Source organism: Perna viridis, chromosome 6, assembly GCF_037379345.1.
Source record: "Perna viridis isolate PV_CMFRI_1.1 ecotype Kerala chromosome 6, ASM3737934v1, whole genome shotgun sequence".
NCBI classification, from domain to species: Eukaryota; Metazoa; Mollusca; class Bivalvia; order Mytilida; family Mytilidae; genus Perna; species Perna viridis.
This window is the reverse complement of record NC_142450.1, coordinates 30055531-30077103: the sequence shown is the minus strand read 5'-3', so window position 1 is coordinate 30077103 and position 21573 is coordinate 30055531. Positions and strand designations below refer to the sequence as shown.

The window sequence follows — 21573 nt, the reverse complement described above, 5'->3', positions numbered from 1 at the left end:
TGCTTAACAATGTATTGAGCATGCACCATTCTAAAACATTTATATTTCGCTTTTATCGTTGAAATTTATTTGAAAATTGGTCCGATAAGTTGTTTATTGCAAGTGATATATGCAACACATATTTTTGCTCTCAATTAAGCATCATTGTGGATTTATCATACTTGGTATATTATTTCATCCTTTACAATCACCTTTCTTTAACACAATAAAATCAAATTTAACAGTGGATAAAAAAACAGGTTAGAATTAAGTCACAGAAAGGAAATACTATTTAAGATCTAGTAATATGATATAAGAGTAACCAAGAACCAAGATTCTAGCGGAATTCAAACGAACGCAATCCAGGGACAAAGACAAGACCGTGAATTGCACGCACACAACAAAGAACATAAAATAACCAAAGTGATACGTAAAAAGGTTGATTGTGACCATTGTGAAGTTTAAAGCAAATATGTAATACATATTTGCATTCGATTCCCATTACACTACAATCTGGATATCTATTGATAGTGAAATAATTGGAAACCGTTCCTATAAAAAAATTCTAAACTTGGAAGTCTAGCGACAAAACAAATACCGTAAACCAATAAATTTTCGTTTGATATAAACGTTCGCGATTTTCGCGAGCCCATCAAATTCGCGAAAGTTTATCTCCCCGAAAAGGTTGGCTGGTAGTGTCGGGTCGGACATGGAGAATGTGAATTTCGATATTTAATTTATGCTTACGAATCTGTGAAAATTTGTATCCGCGAATTTTTTCATCTGCTTAAAATTGCGAAAATTTACTCGCCCAAAATATTCTTATAATAAACCTTGAAATGAAAGGAGCAATTCAGTTGTTGTTTTTGAAAAGCAATATAGGGCCGCTTACCCTAATCATAAAAAAATGGTCAATGTTATAAGTTTTTTGTAAAGTGTTGCTCATCTACTATTAAAACAATCCTTATTATTTAATTTCTAATCAAATAAAGTCAAAATTTAGGTTCTTCCCTTCATTAAAGCCTTATTAAGGTAGAGCACATTTCTTCTCCGAAAGGGGGATTTTATTTGGGTCAGAACATTTCTTTCAGCAGCAGCCTGGGTTAATTTTTCTATTTAAATATCGACATTCTTTGGTAATGGGGAAAATTGGATCATAATATTTTTTTCTGTGCATGGTTGTGGAAGAACAAATTTGGAATAATCAATCCCCTCAGTATAAAAAAAGGTCATTGCCTTAGATTGGAATTATTTGAATTGCGGACTGCGGACTGATCTATGTTACTGACATCACAGTCCCAAGTTAGTTTATGAAAAATAAACTATCTTGCCTTGATGAAAACATACACAATCGATTTAAATATATTGTTTTATTTTGTTTTCCCACTTTTGTTTTTGCTGATATTTTGATACATTAACTATACTTTTATCAGTACGCACAACCTAGTTTGCTTTTTTACAACCAGAAAAAAATATTGTCATGTAATCAATTTTATTAAACATTCAGTAGTTAGTACATTAAAAACTAGAAAGTCAACCATTTAACGGCAGTGCACTTTACGTATATTAAGTTACTGAAGGTCAACATTATATAACACATGCCAGAATGCTACTATAAATTTTACGTACTTTAAAAGCAAAGTTTGATATCTTCCAAAGTATGGCTCTATGATACTAAAATATGCATATACTATTTTATGACCTTTAAATGTTTATAAGCCCGTTGTACTGGTGAACTTGTTATAAAGCTGTAATAAAATTTACCCGATTAATTTTGCAACAGATAAGGTATGTAAGTGTTCGATTTTCAAAAAAAGGGGACAACTGTATCATGTAAAATGAGATAATAAAAAGTTAATGACTTCGAATTCAAATTCTCATTACAAGAAAGAGTTAAGTACTTTTTTAGAGAATATAAAAGGGCAAAATCCGTATAACACGCTAGCACGAGGGCTGATAGTTATCGTGGGTGATACTTCATGTGGTGCAGATTTTGCCATGTAATAATCATTTTATCATACTTTCACATATATAAAAGGAGAGTAGTACAGTTACTAAACAGTCCAAGAGATCCCGCAATGAAAATTTTAGAGGTATCGTGTAGGAGCGTAATAAAGAATCAGCCGTATGATATAAGGGTGTGATAAAGGGTTTGATATCAAAATGGTTGATACAGATCAAATATTTATAAGTTATCAGTCATACAAGATTGCTGTATTTACTGCTATGATAAATAATAGTAATATATAGGTTTAAAAAAAAAAACCCAAAAGTTTTATATCATTCGTCCCAAATTCTTTTCCCAAACAAGGTCAAATAAGTATATGTCAGTGCATAAAATGTTATGTATTCATGTTTTACTTCATCTCGAATATTGTTTAAAAATCGCTGCAATAACAATGGCACATTGATGAAATTCCTTCAATATCTGAATGGAGTAGATGATATATGTTAGTGTGTACAAAAAGGCGTAAGAGCTTCGAAGAGAATATGACAGTGGGTCTGCTCTCATCTGCATAGGCTTCATTGATATAAACTTTATCTTTGTTGTTCGTGTTCCCCTTCCTACAACAGAATATGATAGTTGTACGAGTGCACATAAAACGTAAGTACTAATTTTTCGGTGCTTTATAGGGAAGACATATTTTTTAACTGAAAGTGCATTGTCAGGTGAATGATAATTTATTTTTTGTTTCAAGTATTGCTTTATAAAACTTGAAAAGAAACGTTATTCATTGGTTGAAAATTAAAATGAAAACGGTCTATTCGAATATTTCGCACGTGTTTAAAACGTGATTGATATTGCTCAACAAGCAACGCGTCAATAAAGTCTTTTGTTTTAATTAAGTTATGAAGAGAAATCTGAACAAAAAGTAAAAAAAAATAATGAAAAACAAAGGGAGATTTTTTTCCATGAAATCAACATGGATGAAATTCTTCAAGTTCTTATTAATCACAACAAGTGTACGAAATGGATACAAGATAAAACGTTGAAAAATAAGGCTGGAAGTACCAGTCTTGCATTGAAGATCCCTGAGCTGGTGTACGTCAAAACATGGAAGGTATAAAAATATTGTGCGTTTTCTTTTTGTCTACTTTTCTGACCGATCTTCGTGGAATAACTCTACTTTTTTGCGGGAAATTAATTTTTCACATGTCTGTAGAAATGCTTCATAAGAGAAAATTTTATCGAACCAATTTACATATTTTTTTTAAATCCTAAAAATATGCACTTCACGTTAGAAATCTGCCTGAATATTAACGCCAAACTGAGACCTGGAAGGTAGAATATAAAAAGCTCAAGTTACTTTTACATGTCCTTCAGAAGTGAAGCCAACCGTATATTTTACAATGCAAATCAACCTCATTAAACTACTGGGAAATTAATGTTTTTTCTAAAATCTTGAGAAAAACATAAATTGTAACGTCACTTAATAAAATGTATCATGCCCTCATTTTAAAAATAATTTGGCGTTGTGCAAATGTTATTAATCTCATAGAGAGTGGTTGACTTTCCAGGTCGTTGGTCCGATACAATCCATTTGTTGATTTTTGTAAAATGACTATTTAAAATACTTCATGCATCCCACATTTTTTTACCGTCTTCTATTGTTTCAGGTAGATTTTGATTGGTAAAAAAAAATAGTATAACTAATGGTAATGCTTAACGAGATGATCGTCTACTACGTACTCTGAAAAATAAGGTAAATTGAAATTAAAATGAATTTTCAAATGCCTTCTGACTTAATATGATTTGAAACTAAAATATATATATCATAAATTTGGTAACTGTTAGACAATCTGGCCTTTTAAGATTTTTGTGTATTCTACTTGCATAAACCTCAGCATAAATATACGATTTTGTTATTGTTGTTCAATGAAAAAAAACGTTAAAAAATAGTATATGGTCTTTGCTAAAAAATCATTTTTTTCATACCAGTAACTTTATTTATTCCGCTTTCCGAAATTTAAGACAAAAATGACGAAAAAAATTCTAAGAAACACGGATGCTAGAGTATCATTCAATCTACTAACTTACATACATAAAGAGTACAAAACAAGTTGGAATAGTGTTATTTATTTAATAGTTATTTACTAACACTAAAAGAGAATTACGTATAATATCAAAACCATTCCACAAATTTTTGAAAATGCCACGTTAGCACACATTCCGGCATACCTAACCACGATGGAAAAGAAAACAACCAAACAAATATAACATCTAAGACAGCTGTGATACAAAATTTACCTACCATAGCTCGTATAGGTTATAGATCTGGAAAAATTGTTGTGATTGAACGTTTATATTAAAATGGGTCCAATATGCGGTGTGATAAGAACAGTTGGTATTTTTTTTGCGATCAAAGACGATCGGACACTTCCATAAGCGTCTATTTAAAAGGTTACGATGCAAAAAAAATCATATATATTGTAATTTTCGATATGCTGTATTATTCTCTGTAAATGTAATACTTTTTCTGTGCAAAACAAAATATTTGGACATTTGATAATCACCATTATAATTAGGTTATAATCACTGGCCATAACATTTGACTTGTTCAATCCCATGTTCTAAACATTGACCTAAATTTGTTGTCAATCGATCTAAGAAGAATGCTCTGGTCTGAATTAGGTTTTCTAAATAATCCCAACTACAGCATTACCTTTACCAGCATAAAGTATTGTAAAGAGGGTACATATGCATGCTAAACCACCTCAACAAAACATGTCACGTGTAGTTTCTTTCCACTAAATATGTCCAATAAAGCCTAGAAATGAATGCACATTGGTAACCCCACGAGAATAAAATAACCAAGCAAAAAAAACCAAACAAACAAACAAACAAACAAACAAAAAACACATAAAACAAAAACAAAACAAAAACAAAACATAAAATAAACATAAAAAAAAATAAAAAATAAAAAACAAAAAAAAACAAAAAAAGCAAAAGCATTTATTTAATTATAAAATTATCAACCTTTTTTATTTTAAATCTGCGGTCTTTGCTTCTTCACATTTCCTCTTTCCATATGGGTTGAATTAAGTTTTTTAAGGCAATGAAATATTTTACAATTACTTAGTATTTATATGAAAACAGTAGTTTAGTAGATTTGAGTAATACAAAGTTACATAGGACAAGCTAATATAGTCATAACTGTTAAGTTCGTCCAATATAATACAAAAGAAAGTGTTTTGTTCAATTCATATATTTCAATTTAGTATGAACAGCGGCGTTTCGTCAAAGAACAATTAAAAAAAAAACAAACAAACAACAAACAAAAACAAACAAACGAACAAACAAACAAACAAAAACAGAAAAAAAACAATAAAAAATAAAACAAAACAAAATCCAAGTAACAGTATCTCACCACCAGTAGAGAATGAAGGCTGAAAGGAGGACTGAAACTGTAATCTGTATGTGTCCTAAATGAGGTTATCTACGCCAACCAATAAAACTACGCCAATAGAATTAAAAATGTGGAAAACGATGACAGCTTATACCCACTTAGATGGTCCTACTATCTCTATACCTATTTTACGATTTACTCACAAGGATTTTAACATGTGCGTGTATGACAACGAACTAGCGTGCATCATGTTATGGCGAACTCTTGAAAAAACTAATTGGTGTGAAATACAAGTTTTGTCTATTAAAAATACTGGGACGATTATGTTTATCGCCAGAGATGCAACAAACAGTCATAATAGAAATTGAGGCAATTATAAACGATTGACGTTTACCTATATCTCTACGAACGCAGATGATGGACAACTCTTGACGCCTTTAAATTTACTATACGGACGTCAAATTATTTCTACACCATGCCCGGCGAAGGAAGTGAAAACTTTTGAAACCTGCGAATATTCTTAAGAACACTTACAACAATCAAAATAACACATACAAAGGGAACAAATTTAAGTATTTGAGCCAATGGGATTCCAATGAAAACTTTTAGCATGGATCAGGTGCATCCTCTGTTTATTATTAGATACACATGAGTTGCTAATGTCACGTCCAGGGTAGATGAAAGAGAAACGAAAAAACTATAGCCTTGTGAACAAATAGTTTTTTCTCGGAACAAATGGATTCACTTAACGATACACTCTGTGCATTATAAGAGCGATTTTATTTTATATTCAAAAATAAAAGGCCGACTGAATGACCACATCATGTTAATCGAGTTGATGTGAATGCTTCAGATTGTCTACATTTAGCCCGATCTTGCAATAAATGATTTAAGATATGGAAAGAAAGAAAATGTTCTTTGCATATGCAAATATTTGAATAAACCATTGCCTTGTAAATTAAATTTGATATCTGAAAAAAAAATGAGCATTTAATTCGATACAATTTAATATCTCAAACATTTTAAATTGAAATTAATGGTCAATATTTACAATGCGTATTCCTTAAATCTGCATCATTTATCATTCACTCGTTGGGGAATATTTTTTTTTTTTTTTAGTTATTTTAGTTCTAAATCTTAATATAAAGAAATCGGAATGCACGAGTTGCACCTACATTTTAAAGATTTATGACAACCATATGTCACCAAACTTAATTCCGAGATAACCGAGCCTTAAAATAAGCAATTTTTGTACATCTTTAAATATAAATTTCGTAGGGAATTTTGTTTACTATTAAAAAAAAAACTTATAAAATTTCTTACAAAATAAGAGCACTTATCTGTCGTTATTTTGTATTTCAAAAAGAAAATGAGTGGTCATTGAACTTTTTTCATGTTAGAAAAACACATGTTTATAGAACATTTTCCCGCCAATATCTCCCCCTTGAAAGAGGGTTTTCGAAATTAATGTTTGTAATTTTACCTAATATAGGTAATGAAATTTGTGTGGGGCAATAATTTAAACATGATTTTAAACACTATTTGCTCATTGGAATTCATACTTCTGTAAGATATTTCAAATTAAACAACAGGAAAATAAGGATTATTTATCACTTTTATTTAAACATGCAATCAATTATTTAATGTAGATATTGAAAGTAAAGGAAAGTCGACAAAATAGGTAATACGTCTCTTAGAAATAAAAAAGTTATAGAATTTTTTTTTACGAAAGCAACCTTTGTAGGAATACATGTTGATCTATCGTACCTGTGAAGGGGTGTACTAATTCAAACCACCGAATTGAATACGTAAACAACATAATTTACTACTTCTCGATCAAAGGCTTGTTAAGATTGCGCTTGATTATTGAAATCAATTATTATTGACAGAAAGATAAAGCAAGACTTTTAAATAATAGTTTTTCATATTGATTAGAATTTGTGTACTTGATGTAAACGGATACACAGACTTTGATTTAATATGACCATTTAAATTAATACATTTTATCCTCTTTAATTCCTTTTCTAGACTTTTTTTGACCGACCAGTAAGTTGTCTCTCCTCTGTTATGGACCGAAAGTGTTATAAACATCCTTGATTATCCTCTCACGGACGGATTATAGTTTACTAAATCAATTTTTCTATACTGTAAAATGTAGCTATTGTTTATCGTTAAACCCGATTTCCAGTAAGGAAACAGTTAATATTTAGTGACGATGTTTGTATATAAAACAATCGAGCCTGTCAAGGCGGGATGAAGACTAAAGGTGTGACAACCTATAATTACACCTTTTATAAGAATCCTGGAAAAAGGGAAAGAAAACAAAACAAACTAATAATAATAATAATAATAATAATAATAATAATAATATCCTCAAAAGACTTCGAAACTCATAAAAGTTTCAACAAAACACTGTTATGCTAAGAACAACCTTTGTATCTAAGAGTTTTACAAAGGCGGGTATAATATTACTAAATAATCTATCTATTACATAATTTTGGATTATTCGAAATGTTAATAAGTTCCGTATTTGTAAAAGATATTGTTCAGAAATGTCATTTTATCCACAGCCAATGTTAATGTGACGTTGGTAGAATTTTTGTCGATGGTTTATAGAGTACACTGTATAAGAAAGTTGATCAAAACAAAGTTATTTCGGACCGACGGACCAACGGAATGGAATCTTCAAGCTGATTCATATAAATCCCACACTCGTTGAGTCAGGTTTTAAATAACTTAATTCATTTATATAATGCGATGCTAATTGAGTGAACACATAATAGTAAATATATCAACTTCTGTTTTGAACCAAATTTATCACGATAAATCAAGCTTTCACGACGAAGTGTTTTTTTTACCTGCATTGTTGGATTAAACAATCATAAAACAGATCAGATTATTTGTACATCATTACTTAAAATGATTTCAAGCCATTTTAATATTTTTGTTTCACTTGCCTGAACATTCATGAATAATGCAAATAGCTTCATTTTTGTTTATGTCATTGCCATATAAATTGTTTACATAAAGTAAATATTTACAAATCATTAAAAAGGGTGATTTCGCGGTAGTTCCAGAAATTGCAACTAGGAAAATGTATATTTGAACATCGCAAATGCCTGATTTGTAACAAAGCTATTTGGATCATATTACATCATGGTAATTACTTTAAAAATAGCATCAAAGTACATCACATGGAATATAAATTGAATATCTTATCTTGAAGTGTCTAATCTTACTTTGGTATAACACAAAGCATCAGAATTGTCAACTCTCCTTTCATCTGTGGCAACATCCCTTCAGCACCTGCGTATGGAGTATTCATATCACAACTCACACGTTATGCCAGAGCGTGCCGAAACTACGCAGACTTTTTGTATCGCACTAGAACTCTAACAAGTAGGCTTCTGGAACAGGGTTATGTTGCTACAAGATTGAAGTCATCACTACAGAAGTTCTATGGTCGTCATCATGAACTCGTGGATCGTTATGGTGTATCCATCTGCACCATGAAAACTGATGTATTCAACGGGTCATAGTTTTCCTTTCCTCGTTTATCCCCGGACTTGACTTTTTATGAGCAACTCGGCGGGTGTTTCTAGAAAAGCAGAGGACGCTTACCCTACCGGTACACCTCGTCCATGCTCCCAGTTTTTAGTGGAGTCCGAGTTGCTCATTTGCTTTTGTTATTTAGCATGATTTTAGTTACTTTATGTTCCTTGTTGTGTATGTCTGTTTTCCATGTCGGGTCTTTGTCCCTGGATTACATTCTTTTGATTACCGCTATAACCTTGGTTCCCTTGATTACTCTCTCCTACTTGCTCATTTTTCAGGCTTCTTATGGCTTAGGTAACTTCGGCTTTAGTTATTTTGTTGGCAGCTATATTCAATATAAGCTCGATTTCTAGTTAAATGGATCGGCAGTTTGTTACCTGTTAAGTTGGCATTTTTTACGTTACTTTACTTTTTGTACTCACTAAATATCTCGTTTTAAGCTAGTGTAAGATAATGGACACTTTTATACATTTCGATATTCATGACAGGATCTAATATGATTACTATGTGATTTTTCACCTTTCTTTTTAGATCTTAACAAAGAGTCCTTTACGTCTGTCACCTAGTATTTTTTCTTTCTTCCAGATTGTATTTGATAGTAGAAATACATGTAAACTATAGACTGAGGTACTGAGGTAATAGCTTCTGGTAGTATGTTGTCAGTGTCTGGCTAGATCCTTCAATCTCAGTTTCCGCTATAGAGATGACGTATTATCTTTAAACAATCCTAATTTCGGGGATTTGATACATCGCATCTACCCAAAAGAACTTGAGATAAAGGATACTACAGACACTGTGAAGTCAGCCTCATATCTTGACCTACACTTACAAATTGATGGTAAAGGAAAACTATTGACCAAACTTTACGACAAACGTGATGAATAGTAACAACTTGAGATTCTCTACTTTTCTATCAAATTCTATCAATTCCAAGCAAACTGCTGTGCAGCATTATCATAAGCAGAATGAAATCAATACTGAGAATTATTACTGAAGGTACAAAAGAACGGCAAACACTAAAGAAAATGTTGAACGCATTGACCACCAGGTCTTTCTTAAAATTATTGGACATTATGGAATTCCACAAAAGCTCACCAAAATGATAAAATACATATATGACATTTTTTCTGCCTGGTAATACACAATGACTGAACCATTCCCTGTAACAACTTGTGTAAATCACAGTTGACTTCACTCTCCTCTCTCTTTCCTAATGGTAGTTGTTGAGTCGGTAAAACATCATACAGAGAACCAAAAGGCATTTGATTGACCTTTAATTCACGTCTCGAAGACCAGAAGTTTGCTGATGACACTTGAACATTATCGCTTTTAAGATGCACAAAATAAAATCAAAAAAAAAAAGAAAACATTTTTTTTCAATGTTGAGAATTAGCAATAAGTTAAAATATTTAATACGAACGTCAAACCTGGACCTGGACAAAAACTGCAGCAACTTTACATTTTTTACAAACCCTTTTCAATAAATTTACGAGAAACGTCCTCAAAATACGATAGCCCAACAAAATATTCAACAGCTAATTAAATGTAGGAAGCAAAGAATAACGAATTACCAAGATTATAAGGTTTATAAGATAAAAATCAAAATGAATTGGACCTTACGAAAAACTGTTGGTGTAGAAGACTCGCTAATGAAACTGATAGAATTGATAAGATCTGGAAAAAAAGCAAAACGGCCATATTGGATAGCAAAAGATGGAGAGAAACTGTAGTCGCCCAATTTCCCCATGTTACTATTCAAAAAATTCGAAAGATCTTTTGGAGACAATCAGTTCAAGACTATTATCTTAATATGATAAATGTGATTAAGGAAGATGGAATTGATTTGAAATGATTTATAATATCTAGCAATAATTAAATTAAAGTGCATGATAAATATATCATTTATAATGCTGATGAATAGATCAATAAAGTAGTTTTTTTTTTTAAAATAAAATCAATATTCTATGAAAAATTAAATGTCTGTCGGCAATATTATGTTAAGGTCTAACTGACAGACTACAGTGACCTCCTGTGGTGCGCATAATAATTGCAATATAACAAGAAATGATGATTATCTTCAATGTGTCCCTAAAGTGCGGCCAGTTTTGGTTATCAGTCAAGTGATGAAGAAACAAATGTTGATTAAGATTGCTTGCTTCATTCCTCAAGCTCTGATTTGATGTAGTATTCTCATAACCTTCAAGTATGGTAAACTTGTATATATATGTCCTAAAGCTTTATGCTAATTGTCATGGTCTGATATTTCTATTAGCCGCACACATACGCAAATGAAGCTGCCATTGTGCTGCTTTTCAGCTACTGAAAATGCAGATGTAATCGCACTATGTTAGGCATTAAATAGTCAACACAATATTGTAAGGTTCTGGATAGTTTATTATGAAGCATTTAGAAATAAACCCTGTAACAAAATATCACAATTAGTAACAAGAAAATATATGTATAAGTTTCTGATTTTCTAAACATGAAATAAATCATTCTAATACATTTACAAAACGTTTGTCATTCAAAAATTACTACTTGAATTGTAATTTGCATCACAGATTCATAAAATTAATAAATTGAATACTTAAATATTATCTGATCGAAATTTACTTTTCTGTGTCCTTAGAAACAGTATAACCCTTGCCAAAAGATCAAAATGAAAATAGTTACTCTCATTCGTTAACTTCAATATTATATAAAAATAAGCATATTAAAGAAAACTGAATTAGCAAAGCAAATAGCAAAAGCATCTAACTAAGCAAAATTAAGCTAAGCAAATAAAAAGCAAATCAAAGCGTAATACTAAGCAAATGTCAAATAAGCAAATACAAACTGAACGATTTACCATACCTCATATGAGGTACAAAGGTTATGCCTCATTACATCATAAGGTAGGTTACCAAATCTGTCATAATACCTGTACAACAAATATTATATTATAGTTACTTTGCACAGACTTGTATACACTGAAATTCATATCTGCCTTAGACAAATTTAATTAAAAAAAATGTAACTCAAAAGTATTTTATCAAATTTACAAGTTCACCAAGTCACTCTCGGATTCATTCCGCTCAGTCGCTCGTTATTCATTACGTTTATTTAAAATCAAGTTTATTCAGGCATAAATCAATAATCAATAATCAAGTACCTGGACTTCAAAAGGGATAAACCACCAAAAAAGATATGACCAATGAAATAGTAAAGAGTGTGCAGCTAAATCAAACGTAAAATCTGACCATATAGAAAAAGTATGAGTAATCAATAATCAAGACGAAAACTGTCAAAGTCCGTCTATGTAAAATACACATTTATACAATTCATAATCAATTACAATCCGTAATTAATCTATGTTAAAATAAAGACAAAAGTTTCATATGAATATATTAATGATTTTATTTCAAACTAAACTCAATATAATAAAATTAATTCAAATTACAAATAAGTATTCAAATATGAATTTTAACACAAATTCTGAATATTTACACACTATGACATACTCCCCCCGGATCAGAAATGACGTCCCGTCATTTGCCACTGGGAGTTTTAATGATGTCCAGAATGGCCGTTGCTGCTTCTTTCTGTAAATCGTGAAACATGTTGGTATCTGCTAATGATGTTATGCACTGGATCTTCTGGTACCAATCCTTGTCTGTAACTGAACACACAGAACGCGATAAGTCGTACTTACCTGACCTCATCCATGCTGGTGGTTTCCTTTCTCTGGTAGACGTCTAACAGTATGCGAGGATGACATAGAGCTATCATCAGGCGGTTCTGCCTGGTGTGCTGCGTCACTCCTACTACTCAAAGCGCTTCTCTGTTCAGTTTCTGAATCTGTCTCAACAACTGGTGTAGATTCGTCAGCCTGAGAAAGGGCGTCCCTATCAGATTCCCAAATCTCTGTTATATCTAATTAGGTCTGCTGTCCTGGCTGTGATGATGAGTCTGTAACGGGTGAGTCACGGTCATCACTAACTCCACAGACTCCTCATCAGAAGATTCGTTCTGTCTGTAGTCTGGAATTGGTACCGGTCTATCAGGTGTTGTGACAAGTGGTACGGTTAGCTTTCTATTCCTTGGCTTCGGAATTGGTTTGTCCTCCTTCCGTGTGTCTGTAAAATATCCTACAGGCAAAAGATGGTTTCTGTGCAGGTTACATTTCTTTCCAACTCCATGTTCCTTCTGCACTGTGTACACTGGGTTTGGCTGCTCCAGTACACGATACGAATCCTGTTCCCAATTATCGGAGAGCTTGTGGCGTCCATCAAATGCGTTGATTCGTACCAGCACTCTGTCTCCTTTCTGTATGGTTGCTCCCCGAACTTTAGTATCGTAGTATCTTCTGTTTCTGTTGACCTTTCTCTGATGTCGCTGCTGCAGCCTTGTATACATATTCCAGTCTTTCCTTCATGTTATTGATGTAATCCTGATTCTTTGCTTCCTTCCTAAGACCAAACGCTACGTCAACTGGCAATCGTGGGTTCCTGTCTAACATCAAAGAGTACGGTGAGTAGCCTGTAGATTCATGTCTGGTGCTGTTGTAACAGTAAACTAATGGTCAAACATAAGCCTTCCAGTTTCTTTTTTGTTTTTTTCCAGGGTTCCCAGCCTAATCTGTTGATTAATGTCAGGTTAAACCTCTCGCATTGTCCATTCCCCTGTGGATGGTAACTGGCGGTGCGGGATTTTACCATTCCTGTCAGGTTACATACTCTTTTATCAGCTTGGATTCGAACCGTGCCCCTTGGTCTGAGTGGAGTCTTTCTGGAAGTCTAAAAAGTGAGAGTCCCGTCCTTTCCTTGGTGCCCAATATCACTGTGAAATGACTGCAAAATGGTCGTTACTAGCTGTGATGGCAATACAAGTTGTTTTTTCATCTCATCATCACTGTTGTGTACTCTGTATAGGATACCTTCAATAATCTTCAATATCCGATCTCCCTGTTGTGGTTTCTGTTGTTTCACCACCATCTCAATCCATCGTTTGATCATCCTATTCTGCTGCTGTGCTTTCGTTCAATCTATAACATCAGTTGTTGATGGTCCATGTTCTACTTCGTCATTTTCATCCTTTATTATGTCGGGGTTGAGGGCAAGACATTCTGCAAATGGTGTTGATACAGTTGTATTACAGATGGCATGTACTGAGCCTCAACTGATATCAGCTGTTTCCTCTGCTGTTGATAATCTGCTGAGTCCATCTGCATCGGCATTGGTCTTTTCTGGCCGGTACTTGATGTTAAAGTTGTAGCTGACTAAGTCTGCTAACCAACGATGGCCTGTAGCGTCTTACTTCGCTGTGGTTAGGACATAGGTAAGCGGGTTGTTGTCCGTCCATACTGTAAAATTTTGACCGAACAGGTAGTCCTTAAATTTGTTGGTGATTGCCCACTTCAGTCCCAAAAATTCCAGTTTATGCGGCGGGTAATTCTTCTCTGTTTTAGTAAGGCCTATGCTTGCATAACATATCACATGCTTCTCACATTCTTTTTAGTGAAAAAAGATTGCTCCTTATCCAACTCCGGGGGCGTCTGTGTGCAACTCGAAAGGAAGTGTGGAATCCGCATATCCTAATACAGGTGCTGACGTACGAAGCTGTTTTAGGGTGGTGAAGGCTCTTTCCTGATCTTGTCCCCATTTCCATTCTTTCTGTTTCTTGGACTTTCTTTTGGTTCCTTTCTTGCCTGTTGGTACTGGCATCAAATCTGTGAGTGGTCTGGTAATCTGACTAAAGTTCTTTATGTACCGAACGATAGTAGCCTACAAAACCTATAAGACGTCTGACTTCCTCTGGCGATGATGGTGCTGGCCAGGTGGTAACTTTGTCCGTCTTCTCTGGGTCGATCTCTTTCCCATACTCTGACACCATGTGGCCCAGAAACCTGACTCGTCTCTTGAAGAAGGAACACTTCTTTGGAGCTAATTTCAAGTTGACTTGTCTGATCCTCTCCAATACCAGCTTCAGGTTCTGCAGATGCTCTTCATATGTCATATGTCATATATGTAACACAGCAATGTCATCTTTGAAGACACAGCATATACGTAGATTGTAATTCTCTAGGCAGTCTTCCATCATTCTCTGGTAAGTGGCCGGACTGTTGGTAAGACCAAACGGCATTCTGTTGTACTCATAAAAACCTAATGAACCGACTGTGAATGCTGTTCTCTCCTCGTGCGGCTCATAAATCTCGATTTGATTGTATCCTGACTTCATGTTTATTGTAGAAAAATAAGTTGCTCCTGCTAGGCAATCCAAAAGGTCGTCGCTTCTATGGAGTGCATAGATATCTTTTTTTGGTGACGTTGTTTAAAGTCCTGTAATCCACACACAGCCGTAGGCTTGAGTCTTTCTTCCTTACCAGTACAACGTTGGACGCAAAAGGACTGTGTGATGGTCTAATAATCCCTGCATCTTAAAGTTGTCTCAGATGTTCTCGAACGTCATCATATGTTGACGGTGGAATGTGCCGGTATCTCTGCTTAAAGGGCTTCTCGTCTAATAAATCAATCCGGTGTTGAACTATCTCAGTCTGTCCCACGTCGTCATCACTCTTGGAGAAAATATCTATGTAGGAACGGATAAGTGCAAGTCCTTTCTCAAATTGTTCGTTGGTAAGATCACTCTGAGTAAATTCCATCTTGTCCATTATTGCTTTGACTTCTTCATCTGATGTTGCTGTTTGTGGTGACACAATGGTATCTGGTTGTATCTCGGGAATGACTGCTCTTGGTGGTATGTTGATGGTTCTGGTGGTAACGTTGGAAGTTCTAACATCTAATGGTCCATTCCTTTGGTGTTGGTATCCAATAAGTGTTGGTTCGACATCTAAATCATCAGAATCTCTGGCTAATGGTGATGACTGTAGCATGACTAATGAATCCTGATACGGTATTTCTTTGTGTACAAATCCAGTGACTGTGATGAGTTTGGTGGTATGGTTACAGGCTTGATTTCTCCATTTCTAACTACTCGAAGTCGGTTGCTGTTTTTTTAAGTTGTTTCTCTCTGATTGTGATGCATCTGAGTGTGAGGTACAATAGAGTGGTTTAGTTTAAACATATTTTATTTGCGTAATTATGCAAAAGGGATTAGACACAAGTTAGACAAACTTATTAAGTCTTCTCCCAAAATCTTCTTCCATGGAGTGGTTAAGTTGCTCTCCTGTAGAAATCTGTCTCCAATACTTACCTTAAGTTCTTCAATGATTGTTGAAAGTGTATTGGTTCCTATCAACAGCGGTACTTCTTTGTTGTATCTGCTATCTGGAGTTACAAGGAGTATACATGGAAATTCCTGTTGTTGACCTGGTATCTGTATGTAAGTTTCTGTATATCCAATGTATGGCAGCTGTTGTTCATCTGCACACTCAATATCTAGCAAGGTTTCAACCTTCTTGAAAGGTGTCTGTAAATGGTTGTTGAAAAATGACTGGCTAACGGTGGAAACGGTTGAGCCGGTATCCAAAATTGCTGATATCGTCATTCCTTTAATCTGTATGTTTACTTCAGTTAGCTGTCCAAAGAGTCCGGGTGGTGTCTTGACCTGGCTGACTTTGGGAACCTTGCTGTCATGTAAGTCTATGAATGTTCTCTCTGCATAGACTTCTTGGAGTTTAAATTCTGTTTACTATGGTCCATCCTAACCTTGCATTCTATCTTCAAATGTCCCATCTGACCGCATCTCCAGCACTGGTACTCTTTTTCTTGGTTATCTCTACCTCTATTAGTACTTTGTCCTCTACCTCTATTTCTTCCTCTATCTCTCTGTTCTTGTCTGTAATGTGGTTGCTGTTGCCATGGTGACTGACTTTGCTGCTGCCATGGTGGTGTATTCCTATGTGGCTGCCATGATGATGATTGTCTATGTGGTTGCCATTGTGGTGGCTGTCTTGATTGTTGCTGGTTCCATGGTGCTTGCTCCCACCTTTTATCATTGGTATCTAGTCTTGTGTTGATCTGCTGTATCATACCCTTGATTTATTCATAACTGTCACTTCTTGGTTGGGAAGCTTTGTTGATTTGTGGCTTTTTGGTATCTGATGAGTCTCTGTTTTGGTGGTCACTTTCGATCTGTCGCAAAGCTACACGTAGTTTATCAAACTCTCCAATGGTATCGTATTTATGTCCTGATATATCTTTAGGGGATGGTTTTAATCCTGTCCACAAGTTGGCATGAAGTATTGCGTCAACATCTTGTCGACGTACAAGTCCTCTGTCCACTGCCTTTCCAATAATTCCTTCCAACCTACAATTCCATGCTGTTACGCTTTCATCTGGTCGTTGGTGTGAACCATAAAACTCTGCAAGTAATTCTTCTTTCTTGTCGACGCTGTAACATATACTATCTAATTTCTTGATGATATCATGTTGCATTCAGTTCCAACCTCATTGCGACAAGTCCTGCTTCACCTCTCAAAGATCTTCTAACAGCATTCAAGATGGCATTCTCGTCATATTTCTGTTTGAGTAAACACTGTACTTCATGTCTCCACAACACATAGGTAGTATCGCCTGCTTTTTGTTCTGTTCCAGAAAACCATGTTATTTTCGATGGATGGTTCATAACCATCTTTGTCACTCTTTCCTTTGCTGGTTTAGGTGGCTGTGCAAGTTGTGGTGTTTCATCTGTGGTAAGTTTCTGTTCTTGAAATGCTCCTTGCGACCTTAAATAGTTCATCATCCAGTTCTTTAAGTCTTCAGGAGATTCTGCTTTGGGTTTAACGCCCATCTTCTCAAACGTTTCCAAAGTCTTCAGCATCTCAGGCGAAAGTGTTGGACTCTTCGGTTGAGTAACTACAGGTTTCTCCTCCTGATAGTTTGTAGCCATGTCGAAATTCAAAAATCAAAACGACTGAAGGGTGGAAAGGGTAAGGACAAAATTGAAAAATCAGTAAGTGAACCTGTCAATCACAGGTATAAATACTTACCTGATAAATATTAGTCTGAAACAAAATACAAAGTCTACAAAGTAAATGTAGGGCTGGGGAGAATAGTAATCTAAATACTAACTTACTATTCTTCTATCTGTTCTTGAGTTCTGTTCAGTGCACAAACTTACATTTTGATGATTCTATCAAACTGAAAATCAACAAGTATTAAGGCAAAATATAATAGTCAACTCAGCTTAATGTATGGGCTAGTCTTATGCTACGACTACGGTGTATAGATATACGTATCAAACTATAACTGGCTGTAGTATAATCTGACTGTGTTTACCCAAGCTCACATGTATGAGATAATGTTTTCTAATGTACTCAAGTCAAGTCTAAGTATAGTCACTAGTATAAGGTAGACTTACTCTAAGTAAAGGAGTCTCTAAGGTAAGGTAAAGTAAATATTGGTATACTAGAACTACCTCAAGGTAAGCTATATAGATGTCAAGAATAGTCTCAAAGAAGACAACTGACGAGTCTCACTGATGGCAAGCAAATAGTAAGTCTCAAAGATGGCAAACAGTAGTACACTCAAGTATCTAAAGCTCACTCTAAAGTATAAGTGTCAGTAGGTATGTGTGTAGGTTGAGGTTAACATGCAAAGGGTAAACTAGTAGGATACCTATAGCATGCACAATAAACTAATCAATCTTGCATACCCCTTTTCAAACTAAGTTATTATTCTATATTTATCACCTATAGTCAATAAACAAAATTTAAATTTACCAACACTTGAAGATGTTTCTATGTCTGTGCTGAAAATTTATGCAAAATTCAACAATACAATATGCTTGTGGCTAATAATAAACACATGTAATACACACTCAATGTTGATGTTTTCAACTATGTATAAAGTCACTGCATGTGCACAAGTAAATGTTACCTACATGTACATAAAAAAATGTAAATGTAACTGAAAGTGTAACTAACTAAGTATAGGATTTCAAGTTACTAGAATGTATGTGTGTATGCACCTATACAAAATCAACTCTTTTTATGTGACAAAATCAAAGTGTGAACAACTAAGGTAATTTCTGAAAATCTAAAATTCAATTTTCAAACAATCGATCAATGCTAAACTGTCACAAATATGTACATGTTTTTATAGGAAGTGTGTATGTAGTAAACTTCCGGTTGACCTTGACCTGTGTTGACCCTAAGTGACCTCGAAGAGGAGGGGTGTGGTCCGGTGGTCAAGTATCATACATGTATAACTAATCATGAAAGTAAACAATGTTCCCCTAAAGTCTTGAATGCTTCCTAAAACATTGCTCAAGACCATCGTACAATTACTAATCAATGAAGTGTCTCAAATAAATCCAAACAAAATTATCTGAGTTACACTTGAAATAGTACTCAAAATTGCAATGTCAAAATGTTAAATTTCTAACTAAATTCTGTATGAATTGCAACTATTTATCAATAATCATGCGATAAATATACAAATATTCAAATTATAAATCATAAGTAACTTACAAATAATTGAATAAACACAAAATTTTCAGGTCCTATCCTTGAATATGTGCACAATTTGCCATGTGTTTTCGTACTCGAGTACCGGAATTTAAAATGTCAAAAATGGCCACACTTATTTACAATACCAGGATACGCCGATCGGAGCTAGTTAACAGTATACACTAACACTAACGGAACTTTCATTGAGTATTCCGGTTTCCGGTCGTAGCCAACGGATCCATATCACACTATCCTCCAAATTACGTGGGCGCCAAAATGTAATCGCACTATGTTAGGCATTCATTAGTCAACACAAAGTTGTAAGGTTCTGGATAGTTTATTATGAAGCATTTAGGAATAAACCCTGTAACAAAATATCACTATTAGTAACAAGAAAATATGTGTATAAGTTTCTAATTTTCTAAACATGAAATAAATCAAATCTTTCTAATAGATGTACAAAACGTTTGTCATTCAAAAATTACTACTTGAACTGTAATTGCGTCACAGATTCATAAAATTAACAAATTGAACACTTAAATATTATCTGATCGAAATTTACTTTTCTGTGTCCTTAGAAACAGTGTAACACTTGCCAAAAGATCAAAATGAAAATAGTTACTCTCATTCGTTAACTTCAATATTACATAAAATAAGCCTATTAAAGAAAACTGAATTAGCAAAGCAAATAGCAAAAGCATGTAACTAAGCAAAATTAAGCTAAGCAAGTCAAAGCAAAATACTAAGCAAATGTAAAATAAGCAAATACAAACTGAACGATTTACTATACCTCATATGAGGTACAAAGGTTATGCCTCATTACAACATAAGGTAGGTTACCAAATCTGTCATAATACCTGTACAACAAATATTAGATTATAGTTACTTTGCACAGACTTGTATACACTGAAATTCATATCTGCCTTAGACAAATTTAATAAAAGAAAAATGTAAGTCAAAAGTATTTTATCAAATTTACAAGTTTACTCATTTACTCTCGGACTCATTCTGCTCAGTCGCTCGTCATTCATTACGTTTATTTAAAATCAAGTTAATTCAGGCATAAATCAATAACTCTAACCTTAAATATTATGCCTGTTAGAAAATTACATTTACTTTTAAAAGTTTACATAATTCACACACCATTCGCCCAATACATATTCTGACTATGATAACATGTTAAAATGGAAAGTTACCTGTGCGTAAAGCGATGTAAATCAATAATACAACCGAGTAGAATAATGACCGAAAATGTAAAGATAAAGTAATAAACTGACATGAATTAACTGTAGAATTCCTCCAACATGAATAAGAAAATATCAAACTGCAAATTAAAGCAACAGAAGAAATCAGATACGTGTGTTCGACTTGAACATAAATCCGCAACTACCTGGACTTCAAAAGGACCAATGAAATAGTAAAGAGTGTGCGGCTAAATCAAGCGTAAAAACTGACCATATAGAAATAGTAAGAGTGAAGAGTAATCAAGACGAAAACTGTCAACTGTCAAAGTCCGTCTATGTAAAATACACATATATACAATTCATAATCAATTACAATCCGTAATTAATCTGTGTTAAATAAAGACAAAAGTTTCATATGAATATATTAATGATTTTATTTCAAACTAAAGTCAATATAATAAAATTAATTCAAATTACAAATAAGTATTCAAATATAAATTTTAACACAAATTCTTAATATTTACACACTATCACACAGATACAAACCAGATATTGATGTTTTTTCTTGTCATGAGTATACAAAACCAAGTTGATAATACAACCATAAACGCCCCTTTCGGGGCGTATAAACTAACTCAAAAACGGATATATGTTATTGCCCGAATCGCGGTTATTGCTTCGATTGTCGTGGTTGGAAATGTCTTTGGGTCGTTTTTGGCAATCGTCCGGAATTATGGGAAATGGAAACATTGGAGCGCCTTCTGTTGACGGTTTTGACAATCCATATCTTGGACAAAATATGATATGTTTTGAACTAAATCAAAAACGCTACTGAGACTGGTTCTGTTCTCAATCACATTATTCGAAGTGTACGAAAATAAAGCAGCCAATATACTGTTTTTAAGTTCCTGAATTTACATGCACAAATCGGATATTGATGCCTTTTCTGTCCATAAGTATACACGACCCAGTGGATAACACAGCCATTTACGCTCCCTTCGGGAGCGTAATATAATAGCATTAAAACCTATGATTGATTTGTTAACACTGAATACTTCTATTCCCCATACTCAGTTAAAATCCCGACTTAAAACAATATACAACAATATTTGTTTAC

General features: G+C 33.9%; 1 long non-coding RNA gene and 1 pseudogene across 1 annotated transcript; both read right to left on the bottom strand.

Moving 5' to 3' along the window:
• Nucleotides 1-1462: 1462 nt before the first annotated feature.
• LOC148614485 (uncharacterized) lies at nucleotides 1463-19630 on the bottom strand. Its single transcript, XR_015923198.1, has 4 exons — nucleotides 19294-19630; nucleotides 17898-17962; nucleotides 11736-11802; nucleotides 1463-2544 (listed from the first exon to the last, which is right to left on the bottom strand). It is a non-coding gene; the product is annotated as an uncharacterized LOC148614485 (long non-coding RNA).
• Nucleotides 16463-17711, bottom strand: LOC148614486 (uncharacterized; annotated as a pseudogene).
• Nucleotides 19631-21573: the final 1943 nt, after the last annotated feature.